Here is a 23824-nt window from a genome sequence, read left to right as displayed (position 1 = left end):
GTCTAGTCGTTTTCTTTCGCAAGCCAATAGAAGGTTTCATCTCGATCGCCGACAAACGATTTCTAGCTGCCGAATCGCAGCCAGTATTTCCTCGCCCTCGCTTTCTTTGTCCATTTCAAAGAGAGCAGCTTCGGGCAAGGCCTATTTTCCCGACGAATAGACGCTGCAGTCACCGCATTCGTCGCCAAAAGTTTTCTCGTTTAATCATCGCCAGTTCCACCGAGTTGAAGAAATCGGGTTGCCGGATCTAGTCGGGGAACAGTCCCCACGCATCAGCAGCGCCGCACGCAGCGATCGACACGCAACCAACATGGGAAGCTTTCTTTCGCGGGAAGAGAGACTGACAGGGATACCAGAACACCCTCACACCGACAGGGCGTCGCCATGTTGACCTGAGAATGCTTTCGGCGCGCCGCCGTGCACCACTCGTGGACTCAGTGGAAAACGCTATAGTAGATTTCATAAACATCTATGCAGGGCTACTGAGCAAGAGAAGGCTCGATGTAGCGTTTCTTTCCCTCCAGAGTGAGAGCGTTTGCTACTGCCAACGCTCTCACTCTGAAACTCCGAAAAAAAAAAAAAAGGGGGGGGGGGGGGGGGAAGCTACATCGAGCCATCTCTTGTGGCCTCGGTTTGACTGCGTTCGATCCGTCCGTTCGGTGGAGTTCCGAGCGACGCAGAGCCACGACAACTCTAGTTGCCTTTTCCAAAGAATCAACTGACATCCATTAGCCTGTTCAGATAGCTTTCGCGAGTGTATCCACTCCAGCGAAGGTTTGAGGATGAATGTAGGGACGTTGATGACCGTGCCCGACATCACAGTAAATGGCGCCTGCCGGTTCTCCGAGATCCGTAAGCCAGATCAGGATCGGCAGATAAAAAAAAAAAGAAAAAAAAAGAAGCTGCTAATTATAAAAAAAATAATAAAAATCAAATAAAACTTCATAGGCAAAAAAAATTTTTTTTTCAGCCTTTTCTCTTTGGTGAAGGAAGAGCAGCGGAGCTGTAGTGTGTGCCGCCATCTGTGAGCGACGATGGCAACCACACAACCGGCAAGCCGATTGTCTGTTGCCACCATCGCTCACAGATGGCGGTAGCTGTCCAGAGGGTTGTGTCGAGATTTATTTGTCCACGGACACGAAACTGAGAAAAATAGCCCTTAACAGCTCTGCTGTAAAAACAAAGAAACAAAAAAACAACTACCAAGACCTAAACATCGGCTACAGGCTTCGACACTGTTGCTGATCTTTGGTGTGGTCAGAGAGAAAAGAGAAAGAAAGAAAGAGAGTTCCCTTAAAATATGAAAGATGAACTTGGTGGGTCAGAAAGTTCATCTTTCGTTAATCAAAAGTGTGATGGCTGCTAGGTAAACTGACACTTCGAGATTATAGAATTTTTCGAAACTTCTTTTCGCAGCTAGACAAAAAAAAAAAAAAAGGATTAATGTCCCCTCCGGGACTGCGCGCTTATCGAAGCAACCTGTTAAGATATAAGGCTGATCACGCATAGAAAAGCACCAGTCACGTCGCATTAAAGCAGTCACTAATGAACCAACACGCATAATGACAGTAGTCAATACGCGTAAGCGTGTTCATAAATGTATCTGTTTTTCTTTCGCAACCATTTATCCTTTAGCATTTCAAAACGCTCTCCCGGGAAAAAAAAAACACAGGAAAAGAGAAACTAGATAAATAGAGTGGAATAAGCAAGCGAGACGGCGACGCGCCTGCCCCTGGCGGGCCATCCGCAAACTCGGCGGCGACTGGCTGTGCGCGATATCAAAGGCGGCGAGCACAAAGTGGGAATACACGAACGCGATGGGGCAAGCAAGAACACGAGACGAAAAAAAAAAAAAAAAAAAAAGAGGACCGAAGCAGACAGAAAGATGGAAAGAGGCGGCCTCCTTCTTTCGCTTCTGCTCACTGCTGCTCGACAAAAGCACCCCTCGCCGCATCCCCCCCCCCCCCCCCCTTTTTTTTTTCTCTAAAAAAGAAAAAAAAAGGGGGGGGGGGGGTGAAGAGATGAAAAGAAAAGAAATCATGAAGGAAACAGAAAAAAAAAAAAAGTGATATTAAGGGCCCAGGAAGGACGGCCGGAATGAATCAGGATCGAAGTGGAGAGGCAGCGAGACGGAGCGCGAGAGGAGCTCGCTTCAACAAAGGGGGCGGTCGGCAACGGGGGACAGCTGCAATAAAGCGCCGCTGAGCTGATTGCGCGCATGTGCAATGTGGAAGGCAGACTCTTCACAGAAACTGCCCGGCGCCCGTCGTGAGTACCGCGTCCAACGCATCTCCGACACGAGACGAGCGGGGAGGGCTCTACAGGACGACCTCATCCCAACTCCGGGATCCCGCCCGCAATGTCCTGCGATATCGGGAAGCATTCCGAGCGCAGTATGCAACACGCCATCCGCGGAAACCCTCCGTGTCTCCCGACATTTGAATCGTCCCACGTTGACCAACCACCCGCTCTAGCATGTTCCTCCTGCCAGTGAGCCGAGCAGACCACTTTCGAGTCGTCGCAAGGGGAGGCAAAGGAAGAAACGCGGCGCGAAGGATGGACCTCTCAGACCCATGGCGACAAAAACAAAGAAAGCCCTCCGAACGAGAAAATATATTTCCAGCGTGCATTTCGACACGTCTGTCGAAAAACGGCGGCGGGTAAAGTTGGCAGGCGCGGTCGCCCAGCGCCAGCGAAGGCAGGCAGGCGGTGGCGAGTGCTCGGAATCGTCGGGGATCGTGGAAATCGATCCGACACCAAGAGCGACTCTCTACCATGATGCCCCCTTTAAATTCGGAGTCCCATATACAGCTATGTACAGTTCAGACCGAACTTCGTCGAGAGAAGCTTGGGTGCCGAGAGGCAATTTTATACTATATATATATATATATATATATATATATATATATATATATATATATATATATATATATATATATATATATATATATATATATATAATTAAATAAACTGTTAAACTGCTGGCAACTCGAACACGCCGGAGGAGCGAGAAGACCACGATCGAAGCGGCTGAATATGTTGACTTGTGGGTGCTCACATAGTAAATAAAGCGCGCTGGTAATTTTATCGGAGCTACAGACACACTTTATCAATGGCATAAGCGTTTCTTGTAATCATGGTATTACTGAGCTATTTCCGGATGACCAAAACGACGGCGTGCTGAATGATGCATCCGACCCTGAGACAAAAGAAGGCACTTTAAAAATAAGCCAGACACAATCTAACGCAAGCAAAGCAGGGGAAAGATACTTCCCGCGTGATCCAAGGAAGGAACAGGCTTGATTCGAGGCAACGAGACGAAATCAGAACTACATAATCCTGCATGCTGCATGTGACCTACCATAGGAGCCTTGAACGCACGCATTTCGAGGCGGTTAGCCTGTAACTGCAAATCTAACAGTTCACTGATGTTTTTTTTCGTTTGTTTTTCAAGGGTGTTTTTCACGGTAGCAACACATTTTTCACCTCGAGAAGCTAACTACATCTACAATTAAAAATACAATTTTATGACCTGTACCACAATCGCGGGACAGTCGCCTCGGCAAACACAAAGGATGCGGTAGGCCTAGTTCGCAAGACGCGCCTTTCTCCGACCATCGATACTAATTACTATCGATCAATTGTCGATCGTTTTCCGATACTTTCTTGTCAGTCTTGGTGTCTCGGATAGTTTTATGAGTTCATACGGCTTTATGCTTGTTCCGATAGTTGCTGAATATTTTTTTTTTGTTTTTCTTTAGACACTATATATGAGCCCATTGCTGCTGAGCGTGCACTTACGGCGAGTTGCCACAAGGCATCCGCAACGTCCATTTGACACGATCAATACTGATGTTCCTCGAACACTGCAAGTGTCGCTCTGAGCATGCGCTGCGAACAACTCGATCCAATGTGCCACCAGCTGAATACCACCTATTCGCCTCGAGATCGAACCGTGTCGCCACCGTGCGGCCGATATTGTCAGCATCCACAAGGGTGGATGCTGCGGAGTCGCCTACTGCGGGCGCACATTGAGAAGCATGACTCTCAACGACAAAAGCCTGTATCCGGCTGAGCTGCACCCTCCCTACTAAATGCTTGTTTCTTTTTACTAAAGGTTAAGTTGCATCGTTTCACATGCGTGTAAATTCAACAAGCGAGAAATATTAAGTCGGATGCTTCCATAATCTTAGTGCAGTCATGTCTCGTTAATACGGACCCCGTAAATATGGACACCATTTTCGGGGACAAACTGGGAAAATACATGCATTTTTGTCTCGTTAATATGGTCAACTCACATCATGGACGATTTTTTGGGGGGAACGAAAGCTTCCATATTAACGAGACATCGCTGTACTGTGGTTTATACAACTGCGGGTCCTACATATTGGCCTCCACATTGATCTCCATATTATGTAAAAAACGATAACACTATGCATTTTTACTATGTCATAAATGGCATATGCAGTCCCGTTTGAAACTTGACCTTGTGATGCCTACAAATATATAAGCGCGGAAAGCCTTTTAAAAAGTGGTCTTTTTTAGGTTACTATTCGAACACTATAATCACTCTCTCACAAGAATGCTGAAGGGATTTATCGTGGAAGCCTGGTTACTGAGAGAAATAAAGTCAGAAAAATGAAAGCAGGCATTTTGCACTTTCTTGTTGGCCCGACTTTGTCCAACACCAAACTCCAATTAAACGAAAAAAAAAAAAAAAATCGCAATTAAAGCGTTATTTGAATAATCTTAAGGTAAATAGATGAATTTACCAGTTCTGATTTGAGCGACGTCAGGCCGTAGTGTTTTCGGATAGTCACTAATTCTCATCAGTAAAATACTGCCGTTGTGGCCGATCCATGCCCGTGTTGTAATGGGGCCGGGTTATTTGTTTGAGTCTTACAGAGTCTACTACGTTTGTAGAGAATATGATTTAGCCATACATTAAGAATATTAGACCAGTGGTTCTTAAATGGGGGTCCGAGGACCCTTTGGGATCCGCGAAGGCATTCTATAGGGGTCCGCGAAGCCCCGCGTCGTAAGTCCAGCCCGGCTACAACAGTTGTCTTTTATCCGATTGAGAAGGAGCGTTCCAATTTTTGGGTACGTTTTCTCGTATATATGTCAATGAGCGAAGTCTACTTCACGCCAGCCCTTAGTTATAGCCGCTTATTAGATAATTATCATATTTAACCTATATCTTTCCCTTCCCCTCGCCACGAACGGGGTCCTCCATCATCTCCGCGGATCAACAAGGGGTTCGCGAATCATCAGTGGTTGAGAACCACTGTATTAGACTATTGGCATCCGCGGCCCTCCCCAAGAACATCGGAGCATGGTGAACACACATTACCGAGAAGAGCACCCAATAACACGCGCGCTGCTCCGTCGCTCGCTTCCACACTCGTTCGTTCCATTCGCGACAGATTTATTAGAACAGTTGGTTTCGCTTGCCTCGGTTGTCGTGCCAATGAACGGTTTGCCGATCGTAGCTAGAGAAGAGGCACTCTTTCCTCATCGCAACGTAGTAGAATCCGTTCCGAATTCGAAAAAAACAAACCCACACCATGGCACAGTAAAAGGAAACCCCGGCTGCAGCGGAAATACGTTTCTCACTCTTAGAGACTGGCGAGTACACGGGAATTTTTAGTAACCATCATCACTAACTCCTTTAAATGCGCAACATTTATGTGTACACAAAAACTAAAATTTGCGGGGAAAAACGCGTAGAACGTGCGACTCGACACCCCCACAGTAGCAATATATTATGAGATTCCTCGTTTTGCTGCATTCCCATACTTGTGAGACCATACATTTTTTAGAAAAGAGTTGACCCGGAAACAGGCATTCGTCGTGGGGATCCACAGTTCCCAACGTCTGTCTAGAGCAGACGACGCATCACACAAGCGATTGTTTAAAGGGCAATGCAACAATTTTAACTTCGAAAGAATTTGCAGTTTTAAATGTTTACATTGTCTATCTTACCAAAAGGAATAAAAAAAAAAAAAAAGCCTCGTTCTTTTTAAATATTACGATTGTGTTACGTAATAGCAAAGGAAAGAACGGGCATATTTCGCGATTTGCAGCCGCTCGGCGGCGGCCATGGGAACTAAAGCGTGACGTACAAGGGGTATAATGTAATAAGTTGGCAAGATGTGCCATTATGTGCTCTATCTAATACTATATTTGATCAATTTTGTCGTCTCAACATGAGTAAATGCGTCAAAAATCTATACCCGTTTTCCCTTCAAGAAAATAGCAAGTTTTGCACATTGTTCATGCGCGACGCGAAGTAGTTGTTACGAGATTTGATTGTCGGAGGGAAAAGCGATGCTTTTGGCGTTTGGAACGTGTACGTCTTGATAAGAAAACATATATCTATTCTAAAATTCATCTACATATATCTTACTTATAAACATAAAGGGGAAAATTAGTAATGCTCCGCGAGGAGCGGACTTCTTTTTACGTCGGTTCTTGAGGTGAAACCGGATGGCGCCATCTTCCCGAGGCGAAAAGAAAGTATTCCTCCCTTGAGCCTCACCCCGTTGTGCTACTGTATACGTCAGTCGAACTTCCCTACGGAAAAGCAAGCTTTTTGCTCTTGGAATTGAAGCACCAGAGGCCCGCTGCCGACGTCAAGAGTAAACCAATCAAATCGCTCGGAGAACCTAAGGGATGAACGTGAGTTCGGAGAAGCCATCGTGGAGAATGTTGCTTGATGCGTCTACTCTTTCATAAAACCCCACAGACCCGTCGAACATAGACTGGACTCGCCATCTATACTTTAAACCTAGGGGTCATATTATTTTGGAGTGAACCGCGACATAAAAAGTGCTACATCTACTTAAATATATATATATATATATAGTTTTTTCGTGTGAATTAGCGCCGCTTGTCGTAAAAAAAAAAAAAAAAAAAAAAAAAAAAAAAAAAAAAAAAAATTTTTAGGGCGGTAACCGCCGAAGTTTCCAGAGCAGTAAGCACTTTGTCTAAGGACCGTACTTCCGCCAGTATCACTACAATATCGCCATGGGCCCATAACATTTAACCAATACAGCTTCACCGCACTTCGCGTAGAGTTGGCATTGTTCGCCAGCCGCGTTCATCCCGCGAGCACCCCCCGCGCTCCTGGAGGGAGAGCGGAGAATCCCGCTGCCCCTTGTTTCGGCGCCGAGTTCCGCTCTCGGCTGCCCGTTAATTGCCGGCCGCGAGCAATCGGGCAGCGGCGCCGAAGCGCGTCGTCTCATTAGCGCGCGAAGCCAACCCTCGAGCACGGCTGATTCCGGCGGCAGGCAGGCGTCGACGGCACCAGCAGTCGTGCCCGATGAGATCGCGCGGCCGGCCTTACATATGCGACGGGGTCGACACGGCCCTCGTCACTTTCTACGCAGGCAAGGCGTCGATTAAGGCCCCTCTGATGGGAAGTATAGATTCGTTGCTTGACGGTGCCAAGAACCACACTCAAACGCGTCCTGTACAGGAACTTGCTGACCAGTTTCTGTGTGGACGTTCAATCTCCGTCTGACGTGTTGTTCCCGTATGTGTGTGTGCGAGTTTGTGTTTTGTTCCCGTGAACGCCCGCGAAGAAATTTCAAGTGAAAAAAAAAAAGCGTCTACTGAATAAACGATACAACGGCCCAAGGCGTGAGAGCTGATGTAGGTTTACCACGATTTAAATCGAGATTGAAAAAAAAAATATATATATATATATGACACCTTGGAAAAAAAATTGTTAGAAGGAAAGGGCCAGTCAAAGACTCAAACTTATACTTTGTTTCAGCTTAAAGGGGTAATAAAGAGGACAGAGGCGGCTTGCGATTGGCCCCCGAGCGGCCATCATCACCGCGCTGACACCGCTGCTGGGGTATATTTCTGAGCGGAAGAATCCGCTCAGAAACGGGTGTGTCCCGACCTTTCATGACGTTTTTAATAAGAAAATGCGTCTCGTGGATGTAATTTTTTTAGATTTTTAGGGTGCTTAGGACTCGTAGAATCACTTAGGACCAAGAACAGACGATCGCAGAACCCTCTTTAGCTCGCACCCGGCGAGCTAATGGGACCAATCAAGAAAACACGTACAGAAACATGGCGAACACCATGACGGTGCCTTTTTGGCGCCGTCTGATTGGTCGCATCAGCTCGTAGCGACGGCTGCGCCTGCACTTGAGCTGAAACGAAGTACAGCTACAATTCACGTCACTGAAAGACGATGAAACAAATACATTTAAGAAAAATCAGCAAATTGTTGAAAAAAGAAAACGAAATAATTATAACGAGAGAAATGTAATCGTATACACGAGTGCAAATCTGCCGGGGGGTGCCCTAATCTGAACACTTGGTTAAAAAGCCGGCGTGAAATCCGGTGGCCTTGATTGGCCGGCGCCAAGGTCAATCGCGTCGCCGGCCAATCACGGCCTCCGGATTTCTCCCCGAATTTTCCGCCAAGGGTCCAGATTAGGCCTACGATGGTGACAAAGGAGAGGAGGCAGGCTGTCCATGTCACTGATCGTTTGTAGAAGCAGAACTACGTGCGATAAGCCGAAAAGAGTTTCGCTCGGGAGGCGATAAGAAAGCGGTCTCAGTGATAACATCCTCCTCTCCGCATATACGAACATACCTTGGCAAAGGGTGAACGCTACAGTTCCCGTTAACCAATCAGAGGGACGGAACCAAGCGCGTGACAACTCTCCGCTGGATAGAGGAGAGCTCGCTTGCTTGCTTTCTCCCCCCGCGAGGGAGTCCCCAATTTCCTCTGGCCAAACCTTGTCGGCTTTACCCCAACACCGGACCCACTGGAAGACAGGGTCGAGACACTTTAGGCCGGAGCCATGCGGGAGGGAGTCCTTTTCCTCGGTCTCGCCTGTCCCCAGCTGTGCTGGTTAGTGTTACTTAATTCAGCTGTCCCTAGATAATTTGCACACATCTTCTAAGCTCCTCTTCGTGATTGTAAGCCTTTTCTCCTCAGTTGTTCCATCCGCGCCAGCAAAAATCCGTCCCCCCCTCAGGGAGGGCATGGTCGAAGTCCCATTGCGCTGAAGCGGGGGGAGGCTGTCGGGGGAATTTCGCTAAAATCGGCGGAGTGTGTATTCCTTTCTAAATATCTCTTCTTGTTTCAGGTTTTAATGATGTGTGCTTCATGTTCGTTTTCGGAGTTTTTCTTTCTGAGAATTCGTAGGATGTTTTCCGGATTTATTTTTCTAGAAATTCGTAGAGATTATTGCAGAGATTATTTTCACCACAAATTAGACGGTTATTACAGTTTACTTCTGCTAAACTCTAAATTCTCATAAATTTGCCGTTTAACCGGGAATACCCTATCATATATCCGATTCTCCAAAACTTATCAATAAAAATAAATAATATACACACAAAGGCATGATAGACACAACAGAGCAAGAAATTGGAAATTGAAAAGCGCTGTCACCAGAAGAGTGGCTAGACCAACATCGTCAGTAAGAAGTGCACCATGGTCAAAAGAAATACGAACAGCGGAGCGCGTGCCCATCCTGGGCCTGCAGAACCTTCTATATTCGGGGACAACTTTCTGTGGCAAAGGAGGCAAAGCTCGAGAGCCGAAGCACGCCGTTTCACTGCGCAACTGAGTATAGTTCGACCAAAATAACCCGCTGGGTGTCACTTAACAAATAACAAAAACTATATACGAAAGTGTCTTTTTAGTTTTGATTTTACAATGTTACTATAATATTAGCCCAGGGTGTGCCAAACATATAGATTTTTTTTTTTTTTTTTTTAATCTCTGGCGGTGTTTTTTTTTTTTTTTTTTTTGTTTAAGTTCGCCGCAGGTTTTGCAGTTCCCGGCAAAACAAAGATGGCGTCTTTATCGTGTGCGTCGTTGAGTACCTTCTGTGAGCTCGCCCTTCTGTTCGCACCGTGGGATTTTCACGAAGTTTGGCAGCTCAAAGTACTCAAAACAAATTAAGCAAGTGCTGTGCAACGAGTACGCGCAAGTGAGACGGAGGAAACCGGGACTCCATGGTTTCCGTGTGCGGTTGGTTAGCGAGCTCACCGGCGTAAGCGAGCACAAGGTAATTAATCCCTAGGTTTTGCAGCGCTAACTTGCGCTATACCCGCCACCCCCCCCCCCCCCCCCCCTCCCCCCCTACCCCCGTACGTGCTACTATTTCGGCATATCGCGCCCGCGCTATGATTTTTTAGCTTATCAATGATCTCAAAACACAGAAGCGCTGCCGAAATTCACGACATTTCTTAAATCAGCGCTGGTTATCTGCGTCGGTCGCAAGACAAATAAAATTCGAGGAGATGGTCTTCGGTTTACTTTACCTTGTAAGTCGGTCCGAGTGCTTGCATGCAGGACATGCATGCACGCGATCGCCTGCATGCTCGGCGATCGCGGTACGGCACCCTCAACCGCGATCCTAATAAAAAAAATATGAACTGTAGCAACTGCGCGTCTGGCTCGCCAAAACCAAAACTAAAGCCGCAAAAGGAAAAAAAAAAAAAAAGAAAGTATGGAACTACTTGGCGCGATAACACAAATTGTTAGCTCTTACTCAAGAAGGTAGGACGAGGGTAAGACGGGCCGGGGAGGAGGAAGCAGACGGAACGCTAAAGAGAGATTAGGGAGTTTTCGTAGATCGTTTTCGCCGTCCCGCAACGGCTCTCCGCAACCCGCTAGGATACCCGGAACTCTACAGTCAAGGCATCGGAGCGCAGGCGCAGTAGCGGCTTCTTCCTTGCGGAGGGCTTAGCGGAGGGGGAAACGCGGTCTACGAAAACTTTCTAATAAGGTTTCCCCCTCTGTTCCCCAGCGGTCCGTCTTACCCTCGGTCTATCTTCTTAAGTTGCAGTTGCAAAGTACGTCTGCCAATGTGAAGCCCGGCTAGCTCAGTGGTTCGTCTTTCAGCTTCCGAAGTGGAAGGACGCATCGTCATGAGCTCCGTAAGAGCGGTTTCAACGGCTACTGATAGCCGTGGTATCACTGCTGAACGAAGGGACGAGGCTGCTTATCGTATCATCCTGCCTACGCTGCCGACAGGCGTATATGCCCTGAACACCGTTTTTCTTCATGCCGATGTCGGCGCACGGCCCTACCGTATCGAGGACTTCAAGGACGGACTGGAACATGCCGGAGTCCTAGGAGACATCGCAGCATGTGGTTCGTACCAAATGAACCACGTGTGGATGGTCACCCTCAAGTCACCCACGGCCAAACAAAGGTTGGTGGATGCTCAGGCTTTCGAGGTCAAGGGCAGGCGGTGCCTTGTTATCGATCCGGACAAGGCGGAAGTGCGGCTGAAGTTGCACTGGATACCTTTTTATATACCCGATGACAACGTGAAGAAAGCCCTGGAGCAGTATGGCAAGGTCGAAGAGATAGCAAGAGAGACCTGGCGTGTCAACGGGTTTGAAGGGGTGCAGTCGACCACGAGAGCGGTGAGGTTAACGCTAAAAGACGGCGTCACCACCGAACAGCTACCGCATCAAATCCGACTGTCTGGATGCACTGCGCTAGTCATCGCCCCAGGAAGGGCACCGCTCTGTTTGCGGTGCCGAAGGACCGGTCATATTCGTAAGGAGTGTCGTGTTCCCCGGTGCGAAGGCTGCCGACGCTACGGGCACACCAGACAGGAGTGCATGAAGACATACGCTGACGTGGTCAATGCTGCGATGGAGGACGAAAAGGCCGACCTTCTGATGGACCAGGCGGAGGCCGAAGAGGCTGCGGGTGGGACCCCCTGGAATCTCGAATCCCAGGGACGGGCCAACACCACCGCAGAGGCCCCTACCCCCCTCCCTGCGACGCCGTCCGCGGCAGAGCCGCCAACGACCGAGGTTGACACTGCTGGCCCATCAGGCGATGAGTCAGCTGGTCGGCTGCCGTCTCAGGAACCTGAGCGAGGGGACCAAGACACCCGCCCAACATCCGAGGCATCCAAAGAAGACGATCAGCATGACTCGGCCGACGCCATGGAAGCCCTGGAAGGCTCTTCCAAGAGACCTCTGGAGCAGCGGCCAACCCAGGACGACGGACAACTGACGACGCTTCAGGGGAGAATGCATGAACGGTGGCAGGCGGTGATGGCCAAGAGGGGCCGATACCGGGCACTGTCACGAACGCCGACGGACGATCAAGCGCCGAAGGAGGGACAGTGAACTGTATGCGGCTGCAACTCCTGTGTTGTGTCTATGAAGGCAAGCAAGTAAGCCGGTTGAGGATTTTCTGTTTTGTAGGTGTAATCTTTGTGGTGTATAATATTGGTTACCGGTAATAATGGGGTCGTATTGCGATGAAATCAAAATGGCTATCAGTTTCGCCACCTTGAACGTTCGGGGGTTGAACTCGACAAAGAAACAGTACCAATTGCAACGTCTGCTATGTGATGAGCAGCCGGATTTCCTCGCAATACAAGAGACAAAAATGGCTGAAGACAATGATATTGCTAGCGCTTTGAGGCCTTTTCTTTTTCGCTATGAAGCGTGTGTGAGTCGTGCCGTGGGATTCTCGGCTGGATGTTTTCTTTTTCTCAAAAAGTCCGTAAACCTTGAACATTTGCAGGTGGTGTCTGATGAGCAGGGTCGTTTCATTTCTTGTGACTTCACGTTGTCGGGCGTACAGTGGCGTGTGATTTGTGTATATGCTCCGAACAACGTACGACAAAGAGAGCAGTTTTTCCAATTCTTGCGCAATTACGTGGAATGCGATAAAGTTCTGGTTGTATTAGGCGATTTTAACTGTGTTTGCGACGAACGCGATAAATCCTCGCGGACGAGATATAGTGATAGCAGTGTAAGCATTTTGAAAGATATTATTGACACGTGTGGGCTCGAAGATGTAGGCGCCTTGCAAGCGGCAAGGAATGATTTGCGATATACACACTTTCAAGCTTCGTCATATTCTCGATTAGATCGCATCTATGTATCAGTCGACATTATACAGCAAGCACATGGCTACCGTGTGCAACCAGTTTTTTTCACTGATCACTGTCTTGTAACTATTAAAATTGGAAAGAAGGAAAAGACAAATTCAAAGTTCAATTGGAGGCTATGGAAAATGAACAGAAAATTGCTAAAAGATGAACAGTTTGTTGCCACCGTAACCAAGCTTCTAAGTAGTCTGCATGAAAAAGACAACGGTCGAAGTGAGGCATGGGAAGTCTTCAAGGAGGAGGTTAAATTGGCCGCGATTGAAAGATCAAGCAACATTCAGTTTCAACTTCGAGCCCGCGAAACGCAACTGCAAAAGGATCTGAAATACTTGTATAAAGTAGAGAGTGAAAACCCAGGTACTTTCTTTGAGGATATACAGTATATCAAGACGGAACTAAACAAGATCTATCAGGACAAGTATAGCGGGGCGGTTGTACGCTCCCGGTCAGAAAAGTTTCTTTTGGGGGAGCAGCCTACCAAGCGAGCTTTAGCTGACGAAAAAAGGTATGCTTTGACCAAAGAAATTTATGAAATAGACTATAAGGGCGCAACAAGCAGTGATAAAAATGTGATTGAGGGTGCTTTTGTTGAATATTATGAGCATCTTTTTGGGAAAAGGCCCACGCCTAAAGGCTTTTCCAAACTAAATGATTTTTTATCGCTAATGCCTCAACTAGACGAAGATGTAAAGATATGGCTTGAAGGAGATATAACTGTGGGGGAAGTCGAGCAAGCAATTGACTCCTTAGCAAGGCAGAAAACACCTGGTCCTGATGGCATTTGCGCCGAGTTCTACCAAATGTTCAAGAAAGATATCTGTCCTTATCTGCTTTCCATTTTTCATGAGTCATATGAAAAACAGCAACTGCCGCGGTCATTTGCTGATGCCCACACCATTTTAATTCCAAAGTCAGACGACTCGATTAAAAGACGCAGTGTCACAGGCTACAGACCGATCACCTTAACAAACATTGACTATAAAATTTTTGCGAAAGTCCTCACACGTAGGCTACAAAGAGTTATTAGTAGTCTCATCGGTGAGCATCAAAGTTGCGGCATTAAAGGGCGCTCCATACAAACAAACATACACGTCGCGAGAAGCATATTAGAAACTTCAGAGGAGAACGGTCAAGTGGCTATGATTCAGCTCGACTTTGAGAAAGCCTTTGATCGAGTACGACACGACGTCCTTGAAAGTATTTTATCGCATGTTAATGTCGGGCAGATTATTTTAAACGGGGTAATAATGGCATACAAAGGATGTGCTACTAGGCTTGTGGTCAATAATAATGTATCTAAAAGTATACCGGTGGTAACATCAGTGCGACAAGGGTGTCCCTTGTCACCGCTATTGTTCTGTTTATATTTAGAGCCTTACTGCCTAAAAGTGCTAGCCAGTAAAAATATTCAAGGTTACACTTTAAACACGGCGGAAATCAAAATTTCAGCGTATGCTGACGACGTTGCCGTTTTTTGCACGGACAAGAAAAGTGTAACCAACGCTGTAGAGCTTACAAAAATGTACTGTGAAGCGACCGGCGCTGCTGTAAACTGGGAAAAAAGCTGCGGGTTCTGGCATGGCAGTTGGGCCTCGAAGCCTCTTTCATTTGCAGGTTTTAGCTGGAGTAGTACACCATCTGTTTATTTAGGAGTCCCTTTGCAGTACTACAGGGTCAGCACACCATACTGGAATGAGGTGACGCAAGACTTAAAGGCAAAAACGGACTCCTGGGCCAATCGTGATCTTTCAATATTTGCACGAGCCACTGTTTGTAATGTCTTTCTGGCAGCGAAACTATGGTATTTGCTGCAAGTGCTTGCCTGCGGGAGAACTAACATCCAAAAATTTCACAGGGTTTTTGCGACTTTCGTCTGGAAATCGTGCTGGGAAAGAATGAGGAGAGACAACCTTTTTCGACGTGTCAAGTTTGGGGGTCTCGGGCTCACGCATCTTTTTGTGAGGCAACTTGTATCGCGCTTTATGTTTCTACGTGACCAGAATCACCCATTTCTCCGTGCCACAGTCCAGATGAAACTAGCAAACTCCCTCACCAGTGTCTTGGTCACAAGTGACTGCACAGAGCCCCGAAGTCTCTTTGGGTTTCTGAAGGAGGTCAAGGACGCCACATTGTTTCTACAAACACGTTTTTCAATGGACTACCTGGGCACTGTCACGAAAAAGAAGCTAGCCCGCGACCTGGTTGAGTTACTTTTCCCCGCACCTATGTATCGTTCTCTTTACAATCAGTGTCCTGGACAAGATGTTCTTTGCCGCGTAAAGAAAATGTGTATCCCGCCTGTCGTTAAGTCCTTTTTTTTTAAACTACATAGTGAAACATTGCCTGTTAAGCCTTGGCTCCAGGAAAAAGGGATTTTCGTACCATGGTCTGTCGATTGCTTGCTATGCAAAAAACCCGAGACTATTGAGCACGTCTTCATTGATTGTTGGGACGCGCTGTTTTTTTGGGATGTTCTCCAAAGAACATTGAAAAAAGACCTATGTATCACGAGAGAAACGATTCGATTTCTACCAGTCGATGCGTGCGAAGCGGTTCCTTATGATATGTTCATGGTGCTCGGTTTATTTAGCATCTGGAAAACTCGCATGGAATTCCGGCATGCAGACCCTCATATTAAACCTGTGTATAGGCACTTCATTGATGTTGTTACCCAAGTACAATCTGTGTACTGTCGGTCTGCAGACGCTGCGCCCGACTGGGCAAATCTGTTTGATGCAATCAAAAATATGAAAGAATTTTAGTGGCCCACAAGCGCCTGGGTGATGTGTGTTTATTTTGACATCGCATTCTGTGCTACACTTGTGTTCAATAAAGAAAAAAAAAAAAAAAAAAAAAAGCCCGGCTAGCTCAGTCGGTAGAGCACGAGACTCTTAATCTCGGGGTCGTGGGGTCGTGGGTTCGAGCCCCACGTTGGGCGAATTCTTTTTTTGTGTGTGTTGCGCCAAGAAATTTATTACCGTTCTTAGACGATGTTTAGACGATGGAAGAGTGAGGAGGCGGGCGACCTGGTTGATGTTACACGTTTTTGAAAAACCGGAGACGACGGACAAAAAACGGGTACAACACACAGCGATGTGTGATGTGCGCCAAGACAATTGTGATGACCTATGATAGGGCGAGGGTAAGACGGGCCTGGGAGGAGGAAGCAGACGGAACGCTAAAGAGAGAAGGAGGTTTCCTCCTCTCTTCTCTAGCGTTCCGTCTGCTTCCTCCTCCCCGGCCTATCTTACCTATAGGGAGCCTTCATGCAGTGTTGCCAGATTGGGCTATATATAGCCAAATTGGGCTACATTTTTTTTCTAGTTGGCGTCAAAATTTCGCGTTTGGCTATGTGGCTATTTTTGGGCTATACACCAACTCAACTCTCCTACGTCACGCCGCGGTGGTGGCGCGCCGGACGCACTTCCGGTCTAGGGCGGTGGGCAGAAGTCGCCGTGCCAGACATGCATTCCTGTGTTCCTTTGGAATAAACGAGACAAAAAACCTGCCTTCTCGTGAAAATGCTGCGATGGGGGCTTTACCAAGACAGTCTGGAAAGGTTTGAAGATCAGTTTTCATGTGTTTTTGCACCCTCCGTTCGTCCGAGAACGTGGATAGTAGCCGTGAAAAGGGCAAACCAGACGCTGTCGAACTACGATTGCGTGTGCGGGCCACAATTTGTGGTCGCCAGATGTATTTGCTTTGTTCTAACATGAACGAGAGAAAACCCTCAAGTTGTCCGGACCACCCACGGGTTCAGTACGTCTTCAAATTCACACGGCCGCCTGATCGTTCGAACTTTCGTCTGCTCTTTCAAAGTTGTCTGCTTTTTGTCGTCTGCTCGTTCAAACAAAAGCGGCCCGTAGACCAAACTTTGACCCGGTGATTGCAATAAGAAGTAATTGCAGGCCTCAAAGGCTTAAGTAGGCTCGGTGTAAACAGTAGATACAAGATCTTAATTACTGGTACCGGTGGCCATCACCTACTTGTTACGCTTGGTCTGTTCCCGCTTCCGATTTTCAGTATCGACGTCGATCATCGCCGCTACCTTTTACACTTTTGCAGCACGAGCGACGTCGCGACCGAAAATAGCTACAAGAATCTCTTCATGGTTTTGGCGTCCATTTCTACAGCGTTCATGCGAATGAATCGCCGCACGTCAAATTATTTACGGAAAGTTTAGCGGCGTAACGAGCCTTGATAATTTCGCTCAGGCGATTCAAGTGGTAAGACATTGCGATGAGGATGTAGAATCGACAACTCCAACGCGAAAAAGAGTATGCAGACTCACACAGACGCCTACAACGTGACATTCGAATGGTTTGTTGACGCGGGACGCGGTGCTTCTTGCCCGTACTCCATTGCGCGTGAGTTCGAACTGTCGTCTGCTCTTTCAAACTTGGCTGCTTTTTGTCGTCAGCTCGTTCAAACGACAGCGGCCCGTAAACCAAACGTTGACCCGGTAATTGCGATAAGAACTAAGTGCAGGCCTCAAAACAGATTTGAAGGTTGGTTGGGGTAAGTCGGCTAAGTGTAAACAGATCCAAGAAGTTGTTGATCATTGTTACCATGCAGTGGCCATCACCGACTTGTAATGCCTGATTCTACTTGCGGTTTTCAGTATAGATGTCCTCCATCTCAGCTACGGTCCACGCTTTTGCAGTCCGAGCGACGTCGCGACTGAAAATAGCGAGCAGAATCTCATCGTGGGAGTCAGGCTTTAGCGCCCATTCTGCGGCGTCCACGTGAAATGAATCGCCGCACGTCACATTATTCACGCAAAGTTTTGCCTCGATAGTTTTGCTGAAGCCGCTCAAGTAGTCAGACATCGTTAGGAGGACGTAGAATCAACAATTCCAACGCGAAAAAGAGCACGGGGACTCCCACCGACGCCGACAACAACGCAATTCAATGGTTTGTTTATGGGCAGGGTTGCCGTTGGGCAGACTTTGAAAGAAGCCATAACTCAAGCTAAAAGTAGCCAAAAGTAGCCATACCATTCAATCTTAGCGCCAAATTTGTAGCCAAATTGAACACAAGCAATATTATGAATACTGTTTTTATTAGTAAATTCGAACAAACAGGGATAGCATTTTGAATCAACACAGGAAACAGAATAAATACAGCAATAATTTTGGCACCTTTGCTTCGTCACAGGTACGTCGCAAATAAATAAATTATTAAATGTTCGGTGGGCCTGTACATAGTTTATCTAGAATAGATAGTGTACTTGCCAGAGTAATTTTGACACATTCTAGTTAACAACTCAGTTGGGACGTTAAATGTCGAAGTTGTTTTTCCCTGAAGCTGTAGACCAAACTTGACTCGTAGGATCGCCATGAGTACGTTCAGCTTCATTTCGTTGCGGATCTCTGTTTTTGTCAGGTTCATACAAGAGAACACGCGCTCAGCATCAGCATTAGAAACTGGAAGAGAAAAAATTTTCAATGCACCTCGCACCAGGTGTGAAAAAAGGCATTCGCCGCAAGTGTCCTTGTACAATGCCGCTGCATGCCAGAAACTCAAACATGATGTGCGATCAAATGCACCGATAACTGTTTGCAGTTGCCATATTTCCGACTCCAGCTCGATGGAGGAACCCCCAGATGGCGCGCAGAGTCAGCTGCTGTGCATGAAGTCACTGGACACTCATAGCGCTTTTAGCCGCGCGTACAAGGGAGGAAACACGGGCGCATGAGGCGCCACGACGGCGAAGCTTGGAAATAATGACTTGCCTATATGCTTGCTTGCTATTGTATCTGCTATTATTAAAAAAAAAGATGGCTAGTAAATGGAGTAAATGCGCCAAAAGAGGAGTTCCAAGTAGCCAGGAAGTAGCCAGGGAGCCACCGTGAAATTTTCATCGCCAGACGGGATCGTAAAGTAGCCCATTTGGCGCAAAGTAGCCACCAACGGCAACCCTGTTTATGGGCGACGGCGGGCCTCTTGCCCACCATCCACCGCGCATGCGCGGCGCCGGTGGCGTCCGCTAGGGGCGCTCCGGTTTGTTTGTAAACATGAGTTGGTGTATATCTAAGGGTGCGGCGAACTCTTGACGAACCTCAGGTTCGACGTCGAACTTTGAGGTTCGATTAGTTAATTTTCGTCACTTCTAGTCAGTTTCGAAAAAAAATTGTTTCTCTTTTGGCTAGTTAAGAGGAGAGAGAGGAAGGAGGATGGCTTCAAACTTCTACAAACGTCGGGGTTTTCACAATGCGCAGAGAAGCAATGCTAGCAGAGTTCAAGCAGTCTCCCCACAGCGCAGTGAAGCAAATCAAACAAACAAATTGCACTGTTTTTACAGGTCCAGTAGCGCGTCTTCTACCCGGACGTAGACTGAACTCTCCAAACGCAGCTTTGGTGCCCATTGCGAAAATTCTTAGTCATCGCCAACTTTAAGAAATGAATCACAATCAAAAATAGCGTGAACCGGAACGGGGGACGCTCATATTCTACACAAAGAAAAATAGACGGGTGGGTTATTGGTAAGAACCTTAGATATAAGGGGTGCTGGTTTGAAACTCCCAGTTCTGGCACTTCTGCTCCTGCATTCTGTTATTTTACTGTATGGTTATAACTCCCGGGCCTCATAATACAGCTGTTCATGTAAGTTTTCTATTTCTGAAATCCTACAAAGGATGGGTAATTAATTGTTTCAGAAATTTTCATCCTTCTGAAGCATTTTTTTTTTATATATCAGGGGACCAAATGCACACAAAAAGTGGCGCATCAGAGGGTTCAAAAAGAGAATTTAACATGTTGTTTTTTGCGCGTATGAAAAATTGTCAATAAAAGGCTTAAATATCGTTCTTTTTAGTCTTGGCTATTTTGGGCTATATTTATTTTATGGCTTTGGCTATATTTGGGCTATACCTCCCAGCCGTTTGGCGGTTTTTCGGTGGGACCATCTGGCAACACTGCCTTCATGTCCGCTGCACCCTAATCTTACCTACCTTCTTGAGTTGCCACAGAAAATTGTCCCCGAGAGCGGAACTTATAATAGTGTGATTTCTCCAGCAAGATTATTGTCGCTGTTCCCCCGCCGTGATCTTATCTTGGCTACACGCAGTGCTGTAGATGTTACCGAAAAAAAAAACTAATACGAAATACGTTACTCGTTACTTGTAAATAAAAGGAACGCGTTACCGACCTACGTCATCTCAAAATAAAAGGAACGCATTACCGTTACCGATAAAAAGTAACGCAGGTTACTTTTGCCTTACATTTTCTCATTATGAATTAACACCTTTTACTCTCTGACGTCACAGGTATGCATAAGCGCCATATTTCAAGACACATTATTTCCATCCAGAAACTGAACATAATTACCTTATCTTTTTTACGCTTCCACCTAAGTACTCAAGAAATAAAAACGCAAAAGACGCAACATTTTTAGGACTTGGCGCCTAGGAACACGGAAAAAGTGTAAGTGTAATTTATATATAGCTCTTGAGAAGAATATTTAGCGAGTAACATAACTACGTTACTCAAAATAGGTAACGCAAGTACGTTACCCGTTATCGTTTTGAAAATGTAACGAGTGCGTTACCACGTTACCGGAAAAAGTAACTCGTTACCGGTAACGGCGTTAATTGTAACGCGTCAGCGCCAACACTGGCTACACGTGGCGCGATGGTCGCTGAGATGAAGGTAGGCGCATGTCTTGAACTGCTGCTCGTCATTTCGAAGGACCTTCGGTTGTCGCGTAGAAACGTGAGCGCGCAAAACTGAGCATTGCCATCTGCATTGCCAAAGTAATCTCACGACGTGTTTTCTGTTTCAATCAACGGAGGGCGTCTCTTACTGCAACATAAGAACTGCACTGATAGCGAACAAGCCACAGTAAAAATCGTGAAGGCCACAGTGTCAGTGGATTATGAAAGAACGACGCCTCTTTTAGACAAAGTTGGAGCCGTTAGCGACTAATAAAATTGTTGTCAATGAATAAAAAAAAAAATTATGAACCGATCTTTTGATTTAAGCACTGCCCGCATCCGCCGCTATAGGACACCCTGGATAGCGTTCGGAATTATAAGCTGTGGGTAGGTGGCGCAAGACGCCGCCCTGCTAAAATTTACCTTACAAAAAAAAGAAAAAAAAAAAAATCCGACGGGCTCGTCCGGGATTTGAACCCGGGACCTCTCGCACCCGAAGCGAGAATCATACCCCTAGACCAACGAGCCGGGATGACGTTTCCGGAGGTGTTCGCACGATTCGTGTAACCGTACGATAAAGCTCGCTTCTGCAGGCGGGCGATTGCCCTCGCCCAGAATGAAGGCCGAGACTGTCTGCGATAAACAAGCGAGTCGCACCGCAAGAGCTTTTGTCTGAATCGAGCAAAGGCCGATATTTGTGGCTTGTGGAATTCTTCCTTCTTCACTCTTATTTTTCTTCTGCTTTAATTGATTCGTTTTATATTTTATGTTTCGTCTTGCTGGGGACACTGTGTGTACTAAATTGCAATTATGGCTGTTTGCAGCATACTTTTAAATCTATACCTTTTTTTTTTCTGTCGGCGCTACGCTTAATAGTTTGATAAATTCCTTCGCAATGAAACATAATTACGATAACAGTTACCTAGATCCAAAAATAGATATTTCATATGTAAAAATACCACGCCACATTAAAAAAAATACTACCTATTCGTTAGTTTTGAAAAGTAATTAAGTTACTGCACAGTTACGTTTGATACCAAGTTGGAATGGTAGCAACTTCACAGCATTTTAGTCGCAGTGAACTGCATTCGATCGTTCCTTTCCCATTGTCCGAGAATTCCCTAGAAGCGTTCTTACATTCATCACGTTTTAATCCCTTGTTTCGCCAAGTTCATGAATCTTGCGATGTGCGCAACCTCTGAGCGCCGGAGAAGCTGTTTTATTATTTTTATACAACCCCAAATATTGTTGCATACCGTTGTCTTAACAACAATTCAAAGTCCAATGAAGTGATAGCCAGTTTGTCACGCGCTACTGGAGGACGTGAGACATGCACAGCGGCTGATTTCCTCTCGATGAAATAAAGAAAAAAAGCTTCATGCTGCTTCAGCTTTAAATATTAGTGTAAAATACGATCCAGTGTAGCTGTAATTCAAATGCAAAGCTTGTAATCATTGATGCCAAAATGGAATTCAAATACAATCATCGCAACTTTTAATCAGAAGCAACGCATTACAATTACAACTTACTCAAATATAATTAAAGTATGGTAATTGAATTACTGTAATTGAATTACTACCAAAGTGATGCCCTCTAAGTGGGCTAACATGTCCCGTACACAAGCACACGGTGCATATAAGGGCCAATACGTACGTATGGGGATTTGGTTAATGAATAAGTGGAAGTCTCATTATTATTATTAATAGTTGTAGTAGTAATATTCGTGTTAACTAAAATTAATTAATCAAGATTTGATATTCATTAGAAGTGTTCCTCCCCCCCCCCCCCCAAAAAAAAAAAAAAAAAAAACGGTTACCACTCGCTTTTTTTTAATCGGAAATGAATATACGCAACGTTGTCCTGCCGAAAGCAAACAATTTGAAAGATGAATATTTTTTTCAGATTAAACACACACACACACGCACAGACACACAGACACACACACACACACACACACACACACACACACACACACACACACACACACACACACACACACACACACACACACACACACACATATATATATATATATATATTGAAAAAGGCAACCCTTTTGCGACGATTCCGGTAACTTCTCAATCTACCGTCGTACGACTGCCAAATGAATTTGGTCCCGCAAGAAGAGCGAACAAAAAACCTCGGGAATTTCAAATGTATTTTAAAATTCGCCAGTGATGACTAATAGCTCACATTAAGTGAATTAAAATAGATGGGTATTTCAACTTTATAAATGATAAAGTTCGCGATTAGCAGTCGCCTACATTTTCTCTGGATGTGTTAGGGCTCACGTTTTCTTTCTAGACAGCAATGTTTCACATTTTCTACTTCGCGGAATCGCGTTTTTTTTTTTTATTTTTTTTTTTTAACGAGCTGGGCAAGATTGGGAAGACGCACGGGGATTCGGCGGAAGCCCCAGACGCGCCAACCTAAAGTCTGCGACTGCGTTCCAAAACCCAATCTCGGAAAAGACGGGTTTTAAAGTTCAGTTGCACTCATGCAAGCAACGCATTAAACGCCGAAAAAAAAAAAAAAAAAAAAAAACAATTTCGGTTTTTTGCCTCGCGGCAAGCAGGCAAGCCCGTCCGTGGTCGAGCGGGTGTTCGAACCCCCTTCCCCCCGAGGCCCAAGCGTGGGGCGATGGCCAGCCTAGTCCTGCCGGCACGCTGGACGGAAGGCGGCGACACCGGCGTCGTCTCGTTTCGCCGGTGGCGCTCCGACGTGGAGCGCTCCGCAGCGCAGGCCGCCGATCGATTTCTTTGGGAAGGACGTGATTCCCGCGAGTGGCGATACCCGGCCCCCGCTAACAGGGGCGTCCCCTCGACCGCGCTCGAGTGGGGGAAGCCGCAGCGGGCAGCCGGTTAATTGCTCGGCGCCAATTAACCGGCCCAACCCCGGCGCCGGCTGCCGCCCGGCCACGACGCCGCCCGACGGTCCAAGGCAGGGGGGCCGAAGAGGGCCCGAAAGGGGGCCGACGAGGGCCCCTCGAAAGCGATAGCCGACGACCCGGCTCCCGACTTGCGCGCTCGCTCGCTAGCCACGCTCCCAACCCTGGCGGTCATCCGCGCTGCGCGGCGGCGTGCGGGGCGAGCCGAAACATGTCTCTCGGTCACGCTGGCCGTCCGTCGAATGGGGGCCAAGACGAACGGATCAACGCCGGTTTCTTTCTCTGCATCGCGCGAATTGGGCTAACCTGAGCGCGTTACCTGACCTAGAGAAGCAGACTCCGCTCACAACTGTGGAAACTGAGGACTCGTCCCT

The 23824-nt window shown here is 46.8% G+C and overlaps 1 protein-coding gene and 2 non-coding genes across 4 annotated transcripts in view; 1 reads left to right on the top strand and 2 right to left on the bottom strand.

Annotated features, from left to right (window-relative positions):
• LOC8036756 (LIM domain-binding protein 2) overlaps positions 1–23824 on the bottom strand; it is a 196150-nt gene that overhangs the window by 82966 nt on the left and 89360 nt on the right. The window lies entirely within an intron of this gene.
• Trnak-cuu lies at positions 15766–15846 on the top strand. The gene has a single exon. It is a non-coding gene; the product is annotated as a tRNA-Lys (tRNA).
• Trnap-cgg lies at positions 21020–21091 on the bottom strand. The gene has a single exon. It is a non-coding gene; the product is annotated as a tRNA-Pro (tRNA).

Source organism: Ixodes scapularis, unplaced genomic scaffold (genome assembly GCF_016920785.2).
Source record: "Ixodes scapularis isolate PalLabHiFi unplaced genomic scaffold, ASM1692078v2 PGA_scaffold9__187_contigs__length_104089568, whole genome shotgun sequence".
In the NCBI taxonomy this organism is placed as follows: Eukaryota; Metazoa; Arthropoda; class Arachnida; order Ixodida; family Ixodidae; genus Ixodes; species Ixodes scapularis.
This window is presented reverse-complemented; position numbering and strand designations above follow the sequence as displayed.